Genomic DNA, 21,506 nt, shown 5'->3' with positions numbered 1-21,506 from the left:
TGAAGTTTTTTTGCTGTGTGCTGTCGAGTGGATTTGACTCATAGCAACTCTATGCTCAATATAATGAAATGTGCCCCTTTCTGTGCCATCCTTACAGTGGATCTTTGGCTTGCCCTCAATTCTTTCATCCACTGTGTTATTCGCTTTTTTTGGGAGCTGGCTCTCACTTGCTGCCCTTCTACTCTACCAAGATTTGTGTCTTCGCTAAGGCAGTGGTTCTCAATCTTCCTAATGCCACGCCCCTTTCATACTCTTCCTAATGTAGTGGTGAATATCCAACTATAAAATTATTTTCATTGCTATTTCATAACAGTAATTTTGTTACTGTTATAAATCGGGCCACCTCATTCCGGCACATGAAAGGGTTCTCGACCTACTAGGTGAGATCCGCTGCTCTAAACTAAGAGGAATTTCTCCTAAGGTCTTCTTCAGCATATTGTTAGAAGCACAAATCTTGTTGTTATTGTTGTTAGGGGCTGTCGAGTGGGTTTGGCTCATAGCAACTCTATGCACAATATAATGAAACTCTGCCCCATCCAGTGCCATCATCACAGTGTTTCTTCGCTTGCGCTCATTGATGCAGCCAATGTGCTAATACGACTTTCTGGGTGTGCCTCTCTTTTTCTATCCTACACCTGTACCAAGATTTGTGTCTTCCTCTAAGGCAGTGGCTCTCAACCTTACCAATGCCACAACCCTTTAATACCGATTCTCATGTAGTGGTGACTGCCCAGTAATAAAATTATTTTTGTTGCTACTTCATAAATCTAATCTTGCTAGTGTTATGAACGGGCTGCCCTTGTTTAAGTGTCGTTTGCCTATCAAAAGGGTTTGTGACCCAGAAATTGAAAACCGCTGTTCTAAATGAAGATTTGTTTCTATTAAGATGTAGTTGAGCACATTTTGGGATGCACAAGTCTGGTTTTGGTTGTTGTTGGTAGCTGTTGAGTGGTTTTTGACTCATTGAAACTCTGTGCACAAATAATGAAACGCTGTGCCATCCTCTGCCATCCTCACAGTGGTTCTTTGCTTGCGCTCATTGTTGCAGACACTGTGCTAACCAGTTGTGCAGGGGCTGCCTTTCCTTTGCTGCCCTTCTACTGTACCACATTTCTGCTTTCCTCTAAGGCAGCGCTTCTCAAACTTCCTAATCCCATGTCCTTTTAATGCCATTCCCCATGTAGTGGTGACACCCCAATCATAAAATTATTTTCATTGCTGCTTCATAACTGTAATTTTGCTGCTGTTATAAATCGGGCCACCCCCGTGAAAGGGTCATTTGACCCCAAAAGTGTTCACGAACCAAAGCTTGAGAACTGCTGCTCTAAAATAATAAAAGTTTCTCTTAATGTCTTCCTCAGCCTATGGTTAGAAGCACAATCCTGCTGTTTTTGTTAGGTACTGTTGAGTCAGTTTTGACTCATAGCAACTGCATGCCCAATATAATAAAAGGCTTCCCCTCCTCTGACATCCTCACAGTCGTATTTGCTGGCACTCATTGCTGCAGGCACTGTCCTAATAATCCATCTTATTGGGGATGCCTCTCTTTTGCTGCCCTTCTACAGTACCAAGATTTCTGTCTTCCTCTAGGACAATGGTTCTCAACCTTCCGAATGCCACGACCCCTTCATACAGTTCCTCATGTAGTGGTGGCCCCACACCCATAAAATTATTTTTGTTGCTACTTCATAAGTGTAATTTTGCTCGTGTTATAAACTGGTACACCCCTATGAAAGGTTCGTTCGCCCCCCCACCCCCAAAGATGTAACAACTCACAGGTTGAGAACCACTGCTCTAAACTAAGAGAAGAAACTGACAAACTTCCTCTAGCACTTAAATGCTGCCTCCCCCCACCTATAATCATCCCAATTCTACCATGCAAACTTGGTTAGACCAGAGAATGCACAGCGGTACACATGGGAACTGGAAACACAGGTAATCTAGTCAAAATTAACCCCTCAGGACTAGCGGGGAGAGTGGTGATATCGCGAGGGAAGCAGGGATAAAAAGGGCAAACCGATCTCAAGGATCTACATATAATCTCCTCTCTGGGGGATGGGTTACAGAAAAGTGGGTGAAGGGAGACTCTGGGTAGTGTAAGATAAGATAAAATAATAATTTATAAATTATTAAGTGCTCATGTGGGAGGGGGAGGGGGAAAGGGGAGACAGGAGAAAAAGGAAAATGAGGAGCTGATTTCAGGATCCCAAGCAGAAAGCGATTGATTCGAGTGATGAGCACAATGAATATATAAGTGTGCTTTAAACAATTGATGTGTGTATGGATTGTGATAAGAGTTGTATGAGCTCCAATAAAATGACTTTTTTTAAAAAGGTGAAAATAAAATAAAATTAAACTAAAAGGAGTTTCTCTTAAGTTCTAGTTCAGTATATTGTTACATGCATGAGTCCTCTTGTTACTGTTTTTACTGGCCATCGAGTGGCCTTTGGCTCCTAGCAACTCTAGATACAATATAATGAAACCCTGCCACATCCTGTGCCATCCTCACAGTGGTTCTTTGCTTGCGCTCATTGTTGCAGACACTGTGCTAATCCACCTTTTTTGAGGACTTCCTCTCGTTTGCTGCTCTTCTATTCTACCAAGAGCTCTGTCTTCATCCAGGCAGTGGTTCTCAACCTTGCTATACCATGATCATTTCATACCGTTGCTTATGTAGTAGTCACAGACCAATCATAAAATTATTTTCATTGCTACCACATAAATCTAATTTTTCTACTGTAATGAACGGTCCACCGCTGTGAAAGGATCATTTGTCTCCTGAAAGGGGTCACAACCCACAGGTTGAGAAGTGCTGTTCTAAACGAAGATTTGTTTCTTTTAAGATGTAGTTCAACACATTTTGAGAAGCACAGGTTTGGTTTTGGTTGTTTTTAAGAGCTGTCAAGTGGTTTTTGACTTATAGGAACTCTATACACAATATAATGAAACACTGTCCCATCCTGTGCCATCCTCACGGTGGTACTTTGCTTGCAGTCATTGTGGCAGCCATTGTGATAATCAGTCTTCTAGGCTGCCTCTGTTTTGCTGCCCTTCTACTGTACCATGTGTTCCTTTAGGGCAGTAGTCCTCAGCCTTCATATTTCCACAACCCTTTCATATATTTCCCATTGTGCAGTGGTGGTACTCCAATCATAAATTTTCCCTTGCTGTTTCATAACTGTAATTTTGCTACTGTTATGAATCCGGCCACCCCTGTGAAAGTGTCATTTGACCAACCAAAGGGGTCAAGACTCACGGGTTGAGAACCGCTGCTCTAAAATAAGAGTAGATTCTTTTACATTTTAGTTCAGCATATTGTTAGGCACACGAGCCCTGAACTTATTGTTGTCAGGTGCTGATGAGTGGGGTTGGCTCATAGCAACGCTCTGCAAAATGTAATGTAATGCTGCCCAGGCCTGTGCCATCCTCGCAGTGGTTCTTTGCTTATGCTCATTGTTGCAGCTACTTTGCTAATCCATCTTGTAGGGGCTGCCTCTCTTTTGCTGCCCTTCTACTGTACCAACATTTCTGCGTTCCTCTGGGGAAGTGGTTCTCAACCATCCTAATGCCACGTTCCTTTTATACCCTCCCCCATGTAGTGGTGATCCCGCAATTATAAAATTATTTTAATTGCTGTTGCATAACTGTAATTTTGCTACTATTATGAATCGGGCCACACTTGTGAAAGGGTCGTTAGACACCCCAAAGAGGTCACAACCCACAGTTTGGGAACCGCTGCCCTAAAATAATAGGAATTTCTCTTAATGTCTTCCTCAGAATATTGTTAGAAGCACAATCCTGTTGTTTTTGTTAGATGCTGTTGGGTCGATTTTTGATTTATAGCAACTGTATGCGCGATATAATGAAAGTTTGCCCCCTCCTCTGCCATCATCACAATGGTATTTGCTGGTGCTTATTGTTATAGTCATTATGCTAATCTCTCTTACTGGGCTGCCTCTATTTTGCTACTCTCTACTGTACCAAGACTTCCTCTAGGGCTGTGGTTCTCTACCTTCCTAATGCCACGACCCCTTCACACAGTTCCTTATGTAGTGGTGACCCTACAATCGTAAAATTATTTTCATTACTCCTTCATTACTATAATTTTTCTACTCTTTTGAATTGGACCACCTCTATGAAATGGTCATTTCACACACACACACACACACACACACACACACACACACACACACACCCCAAGGGGTGACTACTAACAAGTTGAGAGCCGCTGCTCTAAACTAAGAGGAATTTCTCTTAAGGTCTAGTTAATTATATTGTTAGATGCACGAGTCCTGTTTTTATTGTTTTTAGGGGCCGTCGAGTGGGTTTGGGTCAAAGCAATTCTTTGCACAATATAATGAAATGCTGTTTCATCCTCTGCCATCCTCACAGTGGTTTTTTTGCTAGTGCTCATTGTTGCAGCCACTGTGCTAATCCACCTATTATCTCCCATTGCTGCCCTTCTACTCTACCAAGATTTCTGTCTTCCTCTAGGGCAGTGATTCTCAACCTTGCTAATGACACAACCCTTTCATACCATTCCTCATGGTACTGGTGACTGCCAAGTCATAAAACTATTTTGATTGCTACTTCATAACTCTAATTTTTCTACTATAATGTACAACCCACAACTGTGAAAAGGTCTTTTGTCTCTGAAAAGGGGTCGCGACCCACAGATTGAGATCAGCTGCTCTAAAGTAAGAGGAGTTTCTCTTAAGGTCTACTTCAGCACCTTTTTCAAAAGCATAAGTTCTGGTTCTCTATGCACAATATAATGAAAAGCTGCCCCTTCTTGTGCCAGCCAGACAGTGGACATCGGCTTATCCTCATTGTTGCAGCCACTGAGCTAATCCATCTCATTCATAGCTGACTCTCATTTGCTGCCTTTTTATTCTACCAAGACTTGTGTCTTCCTCTAGGGAAGTGGTTCTAAACCTTACTAATGCCACGCCCCTTCACACAATTCCTTATGTAGTCTTAAATGTCCAACTATAAAATTATTTTCATTGCTATTTCATAACAGTAATTTTGCTACTGCTATGAATTGGGCCACCCCTGTGAAAGGGTCATTTGGCCCCCTCCAAATGAGTCGTGAACCACTTGTTGAGAAACGCTACTCTAAACCAAGAGGAGTTTCTCTTAATGTCTTCTTCAGTTTATTGGAGAAATACAAATCCAGTTGTTATTGTTTTTAGGTACTGTCATGGGTTTTGGCTCATAGCAACTCTATGCACTATATAATGAAATGCTCCCTCGTCCTGTACCATCCTCACAATGGTTCTTTGTTGTGCTCATTGTTGCAGCCGCTGTGATAATCCATCTTTCTGGGGGCTGCCTCTCTTTTGCTGCCCTTCTCCTGTAGCCTGATTTGTGTCTTTCTCTAGGGCAGTGTTTCTCAACCTTCCTAATGCCACAATTCTTTAATACCATTCCTCAAATAGTGGTGAACACCCAATCATAAAGTTATTTTTGTTGCTCCTTCATGAATCTTTTTGCTACAGTAATGAATGGGTCGCTACAGTAATGAATGGGTCGCCCCTGATTTTGCTACAGTAATGAATGGGTCACCCCTGTGAAAGTGTCATTCAACCTTCAAAAGGGTTCAAGACCCAGACATTGAGAACCATTGTTCTAAACGAAGACTTTTTTCTTTCAAGATGTAGTTCTGCCCATTTGAGAAGCAGAAGTCTTGTTTTTGTTGTTGTTAGCAGCCGTCGAGTGTTTTTTTACTCATAGGAACACTATGCACAATGTAATGAAATGCTGCCCCATCCTATGCTATCCTGACAGTGGTTCTTTGCTTGCACTCATTGTTCCAGCCACTGAGCTAATCCATCTTGTAGTGGCTTCCTCTATTTTGCTCTCCTTCTACTGTACCTTCGTCTTCCTCTAGGACAGTGATTCTCAACCTTCCTAATTCCACAACACTTTCATACACTTCCCAATGTGTAGTGTGGTACCCCAATTATGAATTTTTTCCCTTGCTGTTTCAGAGCTGTAATTTTGAGACTGCTATGAATCCGGCCACTCTTTTGAACGCATCCTTCTACCAACCAGAGTGGTCATGATTCACAGGCTGAGAAACGCTATTCTCAACTAAGTAGAGTTTCTCTTAAGGTCTAGTTCAGCATATTGGTAGACGCACGAGTACTGTTCTTCTTGTTGTTAGGGGCTGTCGAGTGGGTTTGGCTCATAGCAACTCTATGCAAAATATCATGAAAAGCTGTCCCATCCGCTGCCAACCTCACAGTGGTTCCTTTGCTATGACTCATTGTTGCAGCCTTTGTGCTAATCCATCTTTTGGGGGCCTACCTCTCATTTGGTGCCCTTCAACTCTACCAAGAGTTATGTCTTCCTCTCAGGCAGTGGTTCTCACCCTTCTTAATTCCATGAGTTTTTCATACTGTTTCTCGTGTATTGATGACCCCCAGTCATAAAATTATTTTCATTGCTACTTCATAACTGTAACTTTGCTACTGTTGTGAATGGGCCCCCGCTGTGAAAAGGTCTTTTGTCACACCAAAGGGCTTGCGACCCACAGGTTGAGAATTGCTGCTCTAAATTAATAGGCATTTTTCTTAAGATATCATTAGGCACATTTTTAGATGCACCAGTCCTGTTGTTATTCTTTTTAGGAGTCTTCGAGTGGGTTTGTGATCAGAGCAACTCTCTTTAAACCATATTGTAATGCTGCCCAGGCCTATCCCATCCTCACAGTGGTTCTTTGCTTGTGCTCATTGTTGCAGCTACTTTGCTAATCCATCTTGTAAGGGCTGCTCCTATTTTGCTGCCCTTTTACTGTACCAACATTTCTGGCTTCCTCTAGGGCAGTGGTTCTCAACCTTTCTAATGCCACATCACTTTAATACCATTCCCCATATAGTGGTGATACCCCAATCATAAAATTATTTTCATTGCTGTTTCATAGCTCTAATTTTGCTACTGTTATCAATCAGGCCACCTCTGTGAATGAGTCATACAACGCCCCCAAAGAAGTCACGACCCACATGTTGAGAACCGCTGCTCTAAAATAACAGGAGTTTCTCTTAATGTCTTCCTCAGCATACTGTTAGAAGTACAATAATTTGATTTTGTGTTTTTGGGTGCTGTTGAGTCGATTTTGACTCATAGCAACTGTATGTCCAATATAATGAAATAATGCCCCTCCTCTGCCATCGTCACAGTGGCATTTGCTGGCGTTCATTGTTGTAGGCACTGTGCTAATCCATCTTAATGGGGCTGCCTCTCTTTTGCTGCCCTACTGTACTAAGAAATTTGTCTTTCTCTACAGCAATGGTTCTCAACCTTCCTAATGCCACGACCCCTTCATACAGTCCCTCATGTAGTCATGACCCTGCATTCATAAAATTATTTTCATTGCTACTTTGTAACTGTACTTTTGCTACTGTTATGAACAGCTCTACCCCTATGAGAGGTTCATTTGACCCCTCCAAAGATGTACCAACTCACAGGTTAAGAACTGCTGTTCTAAACTAAGAGGAGAAATTGACAACCTTCCTGTAGCTTTTAAACGCTGCCCCCACCCTCCTATCATCATCCCAATTCTACCTTGCAAACCTGGTTATACCAGAGGATGCACAGCGGTACAGATGGGAACTGGAAACACAAGGAATCCAGGACAGATGAACCCCTCCAGAGCAGCAGGGAGAGTGGCGATACCCGGAGGAAATTGTGGATAGAAATGGAGATGAGGGGACCAGTCCTGCCACATGACGTCGAAGACAGAGTCGAATGACACCTGGTCTGGCATCAAAGGAGCTGGACAGTGGGAGTTGGCTGCCCAAACCCACTCTTGACATGTATTTGGACTTGCGTGATTGGCCTTGCCATAATTATTTGGAGTTCTTTTGTGCAAGATTCTTAAAAAAGTTTATCATCCTTTTCCCATGTTTTTTCCCTTTCCTTATCTTGGTTACCGCATAGGAGGCAGAATACAGCATCCCCCTCCAGGAAATAACCCAAAGAGAAATAGAGTTTCTGGCCCTGATTTACCTTATACAGGGACTTACAATGAAAATGGCATAAGAATAGTTAACAAAGAAAGGTGTACACGTTCCTTTTAGTAGTTTAAGTTTTATGCAATGGTTAGCAAGAAGAGGGCCTCCGTAATGTTTGAAGTCCACTGAAGCAAAGCTACCTATTGTGAGGCAACTCATACCGTGGTACAGAAAGACTTTTGGGAGTTTAATTTATGGAAACTTAGTGGAAAAGTAAGAACAAGAAATGAAAGCCCTAGAGGAACAGCCCAAGAAGGAACAAAAAGAACAGCCAAAGCTTGTCAAGTATTTTTTTATTATGAAATGTAATAATGCTTTATTGATTTCCTAGTTAGAACAATGTGCCCTAGTTAAATGAAGTATGCTCAGTTACTGTTAGAAGATTTGTTTATCACCCTCGTATGAGAAAGTTTTAGTTTCAAGATGTCCTAATTTTTAACCAAGAATCATGATGTGATTAATGTAACTTGTTACGGTGTTGTGGCCTGAGAATTTCCTAATGTATGATCTTAGGCCATAAGCTTTAAGCCATAAATTGAAGCTTTGCATGAATAAAATTGGAACAGTCACCCACAACCTTTGAGTCGTGTGGTTTCTGTCTCCCACTCGTTGACACCTTACCCACCTAGCGGGGGACACAAACCCGCTGTGGCTGGACCACGGCAGGGAGAACCAATCACAAGGTTCTATATATAATCTCCTCTCTGGGGGATGGGCAACAGAAAAGTGGGTGTAGGGAGACTCTGGGCAGTGTAAGATAAGATAAAGTAATAATTTACATATCATTAAGTGTTCATGTGGGAGGAGGAAGCGGGGAATGAGGGGCAGGAGAAAAAGGAAAATGAGGAGCTGATTACAGGAACCCAAGCGGAAACCGAATGTCGAGAATGATGAGGGCAGTGAATGTATAAGTGTGCTTTAAACAATTGATGTATGTATGGATTGTGATAAGAGTTGTTTGAGCTCCAATGAAATGATTTTTTTTAAGTTGAAAAGAATAAAAAAATAAATTAAGAGCAATTTTCCTTAAGGTCTAGTTCAGCATATTGTTACATGCATGAGTCCTCTTATTAAGGTTGTTAGTGGCTATCGAGTGATTTTTGGCTCTTAGCAACTCTAGGCAGAATATTATGAACCCCTGGCCAGTCCTGTGTCATCCTCATAGTGGTTCTTTGCTTGCGCTCATTGTTGCAGCCACTGTGCTAAACCATATTTCAGGGAGCAGCCTCTCTTTTGCTGCCATTCTACCGTACCAAGTTTATGTCTTTCTCCGGGGCAGTGGTTTTCAACCTTCCTAATACCACAACCCTTTAACACCAATCTGAATGTAGTGGTGACCGCCCAGTCATAAAATGATTTTCGTTGCTACTTCATAAATCTAACTTTGCTACTGTTATTAACGCCCACACCCTGTGAAAGTGTCGTTCTCCCTCAAAAGTGTTTGTGACCCAGAGATACAGATTCAATGTTCTAAAGGAAGATGTTTCTTTCAAGATGTAGTTCCGCACATTTGCCAAGTACAAATCCTGTTTGTTTTTTAGGTGCCGTCGACTGGTTTGTGACTCCTAACAACTCTATGCACAACATAATGAAACACTGTCCCATCCTGAGCCAGCCTGACAGTGGTTATTTGCTTGCGCTCATTGTTCCAGCCACTGTGCTAATCAATCTTGTAGTGGCTTCCTCTCTATTGCTCTCCTTCTACTGCACCTTCGTCTTCCTCTAGGACAGTGATTCTCAAGCTTCCTAATTCCACAACCCTTTCATGCACTTCCCAATGTGTAGTGGTAATACCCCAATCATAAATGTTTTCCCTTGCTATTTCAGAACTGTAATTTTGCTACTGCTATGAATCCTGCCACCCCTGTGAAAGGGTCTTTCGACAAACCAAACTGGTCAGGATGCCCAGGTTGAAAACCACTGCTTTCAACTAAGTGGAATTGCCTTAAGTTCTAGTTCAGCATAGTGTTAGACGTTAAACACAAGAACACATTGGCATACCCACACTTATTTCTGACCGATGAGGTCATCAAAAAAATGATTATAGGAAGAAACCGATTGAAGAGCAACAATCTGATACTCTGTTTCGTAAGATTTCTAGAAGCAGAAAGGGGGATCCAGTGAACAAAATGACCTTTGGAAATTTCTGGGCCTGATCATTACTTCAGGAAGTGGTGGCTCAACTCTTGCACAAATGGTACTGGACCAGGAATAAATTACTTCCAACTCGGTTTTCCAGAGCCGTCATATTAGAATAGAGATATTTGTTGCTTATGAAATTATTTTACTTCACAAATAATGAAGAATTTGGGTACAAAACTACTGGTATTATAAGACAGCCAAGGAGGTTAACTGCTCCCCTTTCAAATGTTGTACTCCCAGTGGAGGATAGCGACAGGAGGGCGAGACTGGGCAGAAATTCAATAGGGCAATCTTTAAAGAGGCATACACACATAGAGTGGTACTGTGTAATCTTTGAGGATTATATTGTATCCCAGCAAAGCACCACATATTTATCCCTAGAGTAGTCTCCAGTGCCTGATTGCCCTTTTAATGATATTGGGAAAATCTTCTGACTGGAAATTTTAGTCCATGGCATCAAAAAAGTTTAGATTTAACCCAAAAGGTACTTTAGACCAGCGAACAAACAGCGACACTGACTCAACATTATGCACAGAATTGCGCTTTAGTGTTCCTTGGGAAATTACTAATCCGACACCGACACTGCTCTGAGAAAGGATGACAGTGAGAAAGGTTCCGAACTGAGCTCTGCAATGGGCAATCAGGGTGCTCTATTGTCTTTGGCTATGGATGGGCCTTCTCAACCAATATTCCCATTTACTGGAGCACCTGTTATGTTTGCAGACATTGAACACAAGAAAGCTTTGGCGTACTTACAATTATTTCTGACCGATGAAGTCATCGGGGAAAAAATGATTACAGGAGACTTCCGGGAAGATGGCGACGGAGTGACACACACCAGAGGGACTCCGCAGAATCTAGCCCAGGAGAGTTGCTCAGGGTGAAATTCAACGCCACTGGACCGCAGGAGGTGCATCATAAAGATAAGTAGGCACAGATCCACGGGGTTTTAAGGGGCTGGGGGCTTTTGGCTTACCTCAGTGGAAGCCGGCTGGGGCTCGACCGTAGTCCAGCTGCCGGATCTGCCCAAGGCGGGACCATTTGGAGCCTGTAGCAGGGCTTGGTCTCAGCACAGCCACAGTTTTCCCCTGTTTGCCTCAGGGCAGGGACAGGACGCTTGCGGCTCCACTGGCAGGGATAGGGGTTCAGCTACATTGTTGCTTCTGTTTGCTTCTCTGCTTTATATTCCCACACAGCCTTGGAGGGCTGCGCAGGGTCTTTTTCAAGGCACAGCCGCAGCCGCGCCGCGTGGTCTGAGCAGGGACTAAACACAAACCCCCACAGCTCCATAGGCAGGGATCAAGCTTCAGCTACACGGTGGCGTCTGTTAACATCTCTGCTCTCTGTCCTCTGGGGGCGGCTCAGCAGTTTTCTTGCGACCCTCCTTGGGGCTCAGCTGTGGACTACCGCTGGGGCTTGGGGCAGGGAGTAAGCCCTTGTAGATCCACAGGCAGGGAGTGGGGCTCAGCTACATAGTTTCTTTTGCTTCCTTCGCTTACCTGTACCCCTGCACAGTCTAGTCTCACTTTTTGATTTTTCTCCCCCCCTTGTTCCTGCCCAGCTCTCTCACACTCCATTGCTGACTTACGGGGCACTCCCATTGCCCTAGGGCATTTGCGCCTGGGCCACACCCAGCTAGGTGAGCTCCACCCTGCATAGGTAGCCCAAGGCTAGGGTAAGGCCTGCTTGCTCTCCAGGGGATACTCCTCAGACTTCTCACCAGGGAGTTCCTGCCTGTGTACCTGGGGACATAAGGCAGCTCAGCCAACACTTATCAATATTCAAACCAATAGCGGGAACTTCAGCCCAGCCTCTGCAACACTGGGGCAGGCAGTCGATCTGCCATCTGGGGCACTCCCCTGATAGGGAAACCACAGGAAGATAAAGTGGTAGGTTAATCCCATAGCAAAATCAGCTGTAGGCAGATCGAAGAAGAATTCCTATAAGTCTTCCAGGGAGAGACTAGAAAATGGCACCTGGTCCCTCAAAAACAACTCAACGCAAACAGCCATCACCCCCAACAACCTCAACGAAAAAACAGGAGAAACAAAAGGCAAAGGAAGAAGATGTCCTGAACATAACAACATAAATAGAAGAAGCAGACATTGAGATGCCATACAAAGAAGCTCTCAGAATGATGCTTGGAGCCATGCAGGATATGAGGGAAACACTACAGAAAAAGGATGAAATGATAGAGGAGATAAAAGACATATACCAAAGGAAAATACAGGAGCTTAAGGAGCAGATAACGAAAAACAATAGCAGAATCATGTTCCTTGAGAATCGATTGGAGGAATCAGAGAACCGCATCAGTGGCGTGGAGGACAGCCAAGCAGTCTTTAATAAACGTGAACAAAAATCTAATAAGAGCATCAGAGAAGCCAAAGAAAACCTAAGAGCTATGTCTGATGCTATGAAGCAGAACAACATTAAAATTATTGGCCTACCGGAGGAAGACACAACAAAGAAGTCATCTGCAACATTAGCGAGAGAATTGTTGGAGGAAAACTTCCCCAGCCTAATGAATGAAAACCAAGCAACCATCCAGGAGGCTGAAAGAACACCAGCACGACGGGACCTTAAGAAGAAATCACCAAGGCACATAATAGTTAAACTTTCAAACTTTGAGGAAAAGGAGAAAATCATGAGAGCAGCTAGGGAAAAGCAAGCAATCACATATAAAGGTTCCCACATAAGGATATGCTCACCTATCAGCGGAAACTATGAAAAAAAAGGAGAGAGTGGAGTAACATATTCCAAAAATTGAAAGAAAACAATGCAAATCCAAGAATACTCTACCCAGCCAAATTATCGACCAAGATCGATGGAGAAGTAAAAGTCTTCCCAGACAAGGAAAAACTCAAAAAATACGTTACAACAAACCCAGCCTTACAAAAGATCCTCGCCGACTCAGTATGGGCAGAAGAACAACACTCACCAAGCACAAATAAGAGACCAAAACATAGAACAACCTCACCCAGAGAACAACAAAGAGAAAACAGACCCCAAGATAGCAATGGCTTAAGGATGGAAGAAGTCAAGAATGATACACACACAAAACACACACTAATGAGAAAGGAAAGTAGGAAAACTCCCAACACAAAAGGTATAAAATGGCATCACAGAGTCCACACATGGAGATAATAACCTGAATATCAATGGCCTGAACTCAGGCATTAAAAGACTGAGACTAGCAGAATGGCTTAGAAAACACAACCCATCAATTTGCAGCCTACAGGAGACACACCTCAAGGCTACAGACAAAAATAGGCTGAAAATCAAAGGCTGGATAAGGACCTACCAAGCAAACAGCAATACAAAAAAAGCAGGGGTTGCAATCCTTATCTCGGATAAAATTGACCTCAAAGTGCAAACCATAAAAAGAGATAAGGAGGGACACCATATAATGCTCAAGGGAATGATAGACAATGAACCACTAAGCATTGTAAACATATATTCCCCGAATGAGAGACCAGCTCAATACGTCAACTAAACACTCCAAAAGATTAAGAAAGAAATCAGACTCGACAATTATAGTGGGTGACTTCAACACACCACTCACTGAGAAAGATAGATCATAGGCAAAGAAACTCAACAAGGAGACTAGAGAGCTAAACTCCACAATTACACAATTTGACCTAATAGATATTTACAGAGCTTTTCATCCAAATAAAAAAAAATTCACATTATTTTCAAGTCCCCATGGCACATATTTGAAGATAGACCACATGCTGGGGCATAAGGCAAATCTACATAAATTTAAGCACATTGAAATAATACAGACCTCTCTCTCTGACCACTGTGCCATAAGACTGGAAATCAACAAAAGGAAGACAAAGAAAATAAGAGCAAATAATTGGAGGATGAATAACTCTCTACTGCAAAAGGAGTGAATACTGGTACAGATCCGACACAAAATCAGGAAATTTCTCAAAACCAACAAAAATGAGCACACGACGTACTAAAACTTATGGGACACAGCAAAGGCAGTCATCAGAGGAAGGTTCATAGCAATACAAGCACACCTAAGAAAGGAAGAGAGACTCATGACGGATACGCTGACACAAAATTTACAAAAAATAGAGCTGAGTCAGCAGGACAACCCTACTAATAGCAAAAGAAAAGAAATTATAAAAATCAGAGCTGAGATTCAGGAGAGGGAAAATAAAAAATTATGGAAAAAATTAATATCGCTAAAAGTTGGTTCTTTGAAAAGATAAACAGGATCGATAGACCATTGGCAAACCTAACCAAAGAAAGGAGGGACCAAATCTCAATAGCAAGAATAAGGGATGAAAGAGGGGTCATTACAACAGACCCTAATGAAATCAAAATGAGAGTTACACAATACTATGAAGGATTGTACTCCAATGAATTCAACAATTTGGAAGACATGGACAAATTCCTGGAAAAACAATCCCGCCCTAGACTATCCTCGGTGGACATCAAGAATCTCAACAGACCCATCGCAATAGAAGAAATAGAAAAGGTTATCAAGGGATTACCAACAAAAAAATCCCCTGGACCAGATGGCTACACTGGAGAATTCTACCAAGCATTCAGGGAAGAACTAATACCAATCCTACACAAACTTTTCCAGAACATAGAAAAAGATGGCAAACTCCTTCTATGAAGCTAGTATAACTCTGATACCCAAACCGGGCAAGGATCCCACAAGAATCGAGAACTACAGACCGATATCCCTAATGAACATTGATGCAAAAATCCTTAACAAAATACTAGCCAACAGAATACAAAAGTATATAAAACAAATAATTCACCATGACCAAGTGGGATTCATACCAGGGATGCAGGGATGGTTCAACATATGAAAGACCATTAGTATTATTCGTCACATTGACATGAAAAAGTGTAAGAATCACATGATAATATCAATAGATGCAGAAAAAGCATTCGACAACATCCAACACCAATTCCTGTTTAAGACACTAGTGAAGATAGGAATGGAAGGAAAGTTCCTCAAGACAATACAAGGTATATATGAAAAACCAACAGCCAAAGTCGTAGTCAATGGAGAAAAGACTAACACAATTCCACTGAAAAAGGGGACCAGACGAGGATGCCCCTTGTCTCCACTCCTATTTAATATCGTGCTGGAGGTTTTAGCTAACAGCATAAGGCAAAGAAGTGACATCAAAGGTATTCGTCTGGGGAAGGAAGAGGTGAAACTATCGTTATTTGCAGATGATATGATTTTATATATGGAAAATCCCAAAAGTTCCACAAGGGGAGTACTGGGAGCAATAGAGGAGTTTGGCAGAGTGGCAGGATACAAGATCAACAAACAGAAGTCCATCGGACTGTTATACACATCAGATAAGACCACAGAAGAAGAGATCAAAAAGGTGGTACCCTTCACAATAGCCAAACACAAACTGAAATATCTAGGGATACACCTGATTGAAAAATCAAAAGATCTATATAGGGAAAACTATAGAACACGATTGCAAGAAACCAAGAGCGACTTCAACATATGGAAGAATATTCCATGCCCTTGGATTGGGAGACTTAATATAGTTAAGACGTCAGTTCTGCCAAAAGCACTATATAAGTTTAATGCAATCCCGATACAATTACCATCATCTTTCTTCAAAGAAATGGAAAAACTCATTACCAACTTCATATGGAGAGGGAAGAAGCCCAGAATTAGCAGAGAACTCCTCAAGAAGAAGGACACCATGGGAGGGCTTGCTTTACCTGACTTTGGCACATACTATGCAGCCACAGTTCTCAAAACTGCATGGTATTGGTACAATGACAGATACTCAGACCAATGGAAAAGAACTGAAAACCCTGAAATAAAAGCATCAGCATACACACAGCTGATCTTTGACAAGGGCCCCAAAAATATCAAATGGAAAGCAGATGCCCTCTTCAACAAGTGGTGCTGGGAAAAATGGATATCAACATGCAGAAAAATGAAGCAAGACCCTTATCTCACTCCATGCACAAGAATAAACTCAAGGTGGATCACAGACCTTGAAGTTAAACCCCAAACTATTAGGGCCATCAATGAGGGAATTGGGACCAACTTGAGAACTTTGGCTCAGGGAATACACAGGCTATCAGAAATATGGAAGGACACAAACACAGAGGAGGCACAAATCGACAAATGGGGTATACTGAAGATAAAACACTTGTGTACATCTAAAGAATTCACTAAGAGAGTAATAAGAGAGTCCACAGACTGGGAAAACATCTTTAGCAATGACACATCAGACAAAGGCCTTATTACTAAAATCTACAATACTCTGCTAGCTTCCAAAAAGAAAAAAACCAATAGCCCACTTGAAAGGTGGGCAAAGGACTTGAGCAAAAGTTTCACAGTCACAGAAATCCGAATGGCCAACATACATATGAGAAAATGTTCCCGATCTTTAGCCATAAGAGAAATGCTAATTAAAACAACAATGAGGTACCACCTGACATCCTCAAAGGTAGCCCAATTCAAAAAATCAGAAAGCAACAAGTGTTGGAGGGGCTGTGGGGAGACAGGAACTCTCATCCACTGCTTGTGGGACTGTAAGTACGTACAGCCACTATGGAAATCAATCTGGCGATACCTAAAACAGATGGAAATAGAGTTACCATATGATCCAGCAATCCCCCTACTGGGCATATACCCAGAAGAGGCAAGAAACAAACCAAGACCAGACATCTATGCTCCAGTGTTCATTGCAGCACAGTTCACAATTGCAAAGAGTTGGAAGCAACCCAAATTTCCATCAACTGACGATCGGATTAAAAAACTGGTATATACATACAATGGAGTACTACGCATCACTAAAAAGCAGTGATGAACGTATGAGGCACATAGCGGCATGGGAAGAACTGGAGGAAATCATGCTAAGCAAGGTAAGTCAGGCACAAAAGGACAAGTACAACAAGAGCCCGCTGAGGTAAGAATTAAAAAAAAATTTAAAGCAAAAGTGGCATAGGGAAAAAAGCTACTGTATACAAACATTTTAGGGGTGAAGACTTTGTAGTATGGAAGAGACTAGACCAAAACCAGGGATGTACATGGTAGACAGTGGTGGAGGAGGTGGGGAAAGGAAAACAAAAGGATGAATTCAAGTAAGAAAAGGGTAGTGGGGTCATGGGGCATTAATCCACCCAAGGGGAGGGTATTGTTTATATCTCCACTGGGAAAGTGGGACCAGACTTCAACCCAGTGTCGCAAGGTGTGAATGCAATATCGCGGCGTGGAGTAGGGAACCAGTGGAGAGATCTGGGACGCTGGCCCCAGCACCATAAATTAAGTGGATTCCTGCCCCTCCCCCGAAAAGAATTTGTTCCAAAGGACGACATTGACTCTGCAGCTCCGGGAGATGAACATATCTGATCAGAGCACACGGGAGATGATGAAGGGGCAAGAGGAGAGAGTGGAGCACAGCCTGGCCCACTAGGCCGTGATGATGATGTTCCTGAGTAAAGCAGCCAGTCCACAGAGAGAACAACATGGCTGGCCTCACTATGAGAAATGATGCCAATCAGTGACTAAGGGCGATACAGGGGACTGCACCGGAGACACAGCGTGGGAATTGCACCTGACCTGATCCCACCACACCGAGGCAAATCACTGGGGGAGTGCAGCGGAACAGCAAGGGAATGAAGTGGCAAGGTTCCCAGGGAATGCTGGAAGTGGACTTTGGGGCCAGGGCGTGGTGCCCCAACAGACTGGATTGGAAAACGCTCCTAAGGGCCAGCAAATAATCCCTGAACTTACTACAAGCTTTTCTCTTGTGAACTGTTTTGTTCTGTTCTTTGTCACTGGTTTATTTTTGTTGTTTTGTTGTCTGGTTGTATACTGTTGCTTTGTTTTCTTCTGTCTTGTTTTCGTGCATGTTAGTGTCTCCACAGGTCTGTCTGAATAGGACAGGCTGGATGAACTATCTGGAGGAATAACAACGGGACCGACAGTTCCGGGGGTACTTGGGGTGGGGGGGTAAGGGGGGGTAAGGAAGTGGTGTTAACAAACACAGGGACAAGGGAAAAACATGGGACCCCAAATGGTAGAGAAGGGGGAGTGGCAGGCCTGGTGGGAAATGATCAAGGGTAAGGTTGCTTAGAGAAGAGGTATACTCTAGCCCAGGTGGCGACGAAGCATGGTAGTAGGGCAGGAGGAAAGTCAAGGGAGATGGAGGAAAGAGCAAGGGTCAAAGGGCATTTATGGAGGTCTAGACAAAGACATGTACATGCAAATATATATAGGAGGATGGGGAAATAGATCTATGTGTCTATATTTATAGGTCAAGTATTAAGGTGGCGGAAGGACCTTGGGCCTCTACTCAAACACTCCCTCAATGTATGAATACCTTCTTTTATTAAATTGGAACTCTATGATGCTCACTCTCCCGACACAATGGCTGGAGCCAATGTGGATAAACAAGTAAATGTGGTGAAGAAAGCTGACGGTGCCCGGTTATCAAAAGAGATAGTGACTGGGGTCTTAAAGGCTTGAAGATAAACAAGCGGCCATCTAGCTCAGAAGCAACAAAGTCCACATGTAAGAACACACCAGCCTGTGTGATCGAGTGGTCCCGAAGGGATCAGTTTCCAGGCATCAAAGAACATATCATATCATATCATTGACTATCATATCATATCATATCATTGACTACACACCTCCATGATAGGATCGCTGGAGACAAATGGGTGCATAAGCACAAATGTGGTGAAGAAAGCTGATGGTGCCCGGCTATCAAAAGAGATAGTGTCTGGGGTCTTAAAAGCTTGAAGGTGAACAAGCAGCCATCTAGCTCAGAAGCTAAAAAGCCCACATGGAAGAAGCACACCGACCAGTGCGATCACGAGGTGCCAAGGGTCCATGTATAAGGCATCATGCAAAAAAAAAAAAAGATATAAGTGTGTGTAAGTATGTGTATATGTGTGTATATGTATATATATATATATATCATATTAAATGAAGGGGGAAGTGCAGAGTGGAGACCCAAGGCCCAAGTGTCGGCCAATGGAGATCCCCTCATAGAGGGGTTTAGGAGAGGAGATGAGTTAATTAGGGTGCGAGGTAGTACCGATGAAGAACACAACTTTCCCCCAGATCCTGGATGCTTCCTCCCCCCAACTACCATGATCCGAATTCTACCTTGCAGGGCTGGATAGGGCAGAGGTTTTACACTGGTACATATGAGGGCTGGAGGTACAGGGAATCCAGGGTGGATGTTACCTTCAGGACCAAGGGTGTGAGGGACGATGCTGGGAGAGTGGAGGGTGAGTAGGTTGGAAAGGGGGAACTGATAACAAGGATCCACATGTGACCTCTTCCCTGGGAGAGGGACAGCAGAGAAGGGGGGAAGGGAGACTCCGGATAGGGCAAGATATGACAAAATAACGATGTATAAATTACCAAGGGCACATGAGGGAGGGGGGAATGGGGAGGGAGGGGAGATAAAAAAAAGAGCACCTGATGCAAGGGGCTTTAGTGGAGAGCAAATGCTTTGAGAATGATTGGGGCAGGGAATGTATGGATGTGCTTTATACAATTGATGTATGTATATGTATGGATTGTGGTAAGAGTTGTATGAGTCCCTAATAAAATGTAAAAAAAAGAAGAAAAAATGCTGAAGAGCAGGGAAGTCACTCTGAGGACTAAGGTTCACCTGATCCAAGCCATGGTGTTTTCTTTTATTTAATATCTTCCAAAAATTAAAACAATTATTTTTTTTAAATGATTACAGGGAGGAACCAGTCGAAGAGCAACAATCCGATACTCTGTTTCATAAGATTTCTAAAAGTAGAAAAATGGATCCAGTGAACAAAATGACCTTTGAAACTTCTGGGCCTGATCATTACTTCAGGGAGTGGGGGCGCAATGCCTGCAGAAATGGTATTGTACCAGGAATAAATTACTTCAAACTCGGTTTTTGAGAGCCGTCATATTAGAATCCTGATATTCATTGATTATGAAATATTTTCAGTTCACAAATAAGCAGGAATTTGGGTACAAAATTAGTGATATTATTAGACAGTCAAGGCGGTTAAATGCTCCCCTTTCCAGTGTTGTTCTCCCATTGAAGGATAGTCACAGGGGGGCAAGAGTGGGCGGGATATTCAATAGGGCACATTTTAAAGAGACATACACGCATAGAGTTTTACTGTGTAATCTTTGAGGACTATATTGTATCCAAGCAAAGCACCTCAGATTTATCCATTGAGCACTCTCCAGTGCCTGATTGCCCTTTAATGACACTGGGAAAATCTTATTGGAAATTTTAGTCCATGGCATCAAAAGAGTGTAGATTTAACCCAAAAGGGGTTTTAGACTAGAGAAAAAACAGCGAGAGTGACTTAGCATTATGAACAGAATTGTGTTATAGATCCTCGGGAAATTCCTAATCCGACACTGACAGCAGTCAGAGAAAGGATGACAGTGAGGAAGATCCCGAACCTGAGCTCTGCGATGGGCAACCGTGGTGCTCTATTGTCTTCGGGTATGGATGGGCCTTCTCAACCAAGATTCCCATTTACTGGAGCTCGTGTTATGTATGTAGACGTTGAACACAAGAAAACTTTGGTGTACCTACAATTATTTCTCACCGATGAGGTCATTCAAAAAATGATTATGGGAAAGAACCAGCCTAAGAGCAACAATCCGATACTCTTTCATAAGATTTCTAAAAGTAGAAAGAGGGATCCAGTGAACAAAATGACCTTTGAAATTTCTGGGCCTGATCATTACTTAAGGGAGTGGGGGTGCAATGCCTGTAGAAATGGTATTGAACTAGGAATAAATTACTTGCAACACGGTTTTCAGGAGCCGCCATTTTAGAATTCTGATATCAGTTGATTATGAAATTTTGTACTTCACAAATAATGAAGAATTTGGGTACAAAATTAGTGATATTATTAGACAACCAGTGAGGGTAACTGCTCCCCTACCCAGTGTTGTTCTCCAAGTAGAGGATAGCACTGGGGGGCGGGTGAGACTGGGCTGGGAATTCAATAGGGAAACTTTAAAGAGACATATACACATAAAATGGAAATGTGTAATCTTTGAAGATTATATTGCATACAAGCAAAGCACCTCATATTTATCCATAGAGAAGTCCCAGTGCCTGCTTGCCCTTTTATGACATTGGGAAAATCTCCTGACTGTAAATTTTGGTCCATGGCATCAAAAAAAGTGTCATTTTAACCCAAAAGGGGTTTTAGACCAGAGAAATTAACAGCGACAGTGACTCAGCATTATGCACAGAATTGCACGATAGAGGTTCCTTGGGTAATTTCTAATCCGACACACACACTGCTCAGAGAAAGGAGGACAGTGAGGAAGATTCCGCACTTTAGCTCTGCGATGGGCAAATG

This window comes from Tenrec ecaudatus, chromosome 15 (genome assembly GCF_050624435.1).
Source record: "Tenrec ecaudatus isolate mTenEca1 chromosome 15, mTenEca1.hap1, whole genome shotgun sequence".
Classification (NCBI taxonomy): domain Eukaryota; kingdom Metazoa; phylum Chordata; class Mammalia; order Afrosoricida; family Tenrecidae; genus Tenrec; species Tenrec ecaudatus.
The sequence above is the reverse complement of the archived record's forward strand: the minus strand, read 5'-3'. Positions refer to the sequence as shown.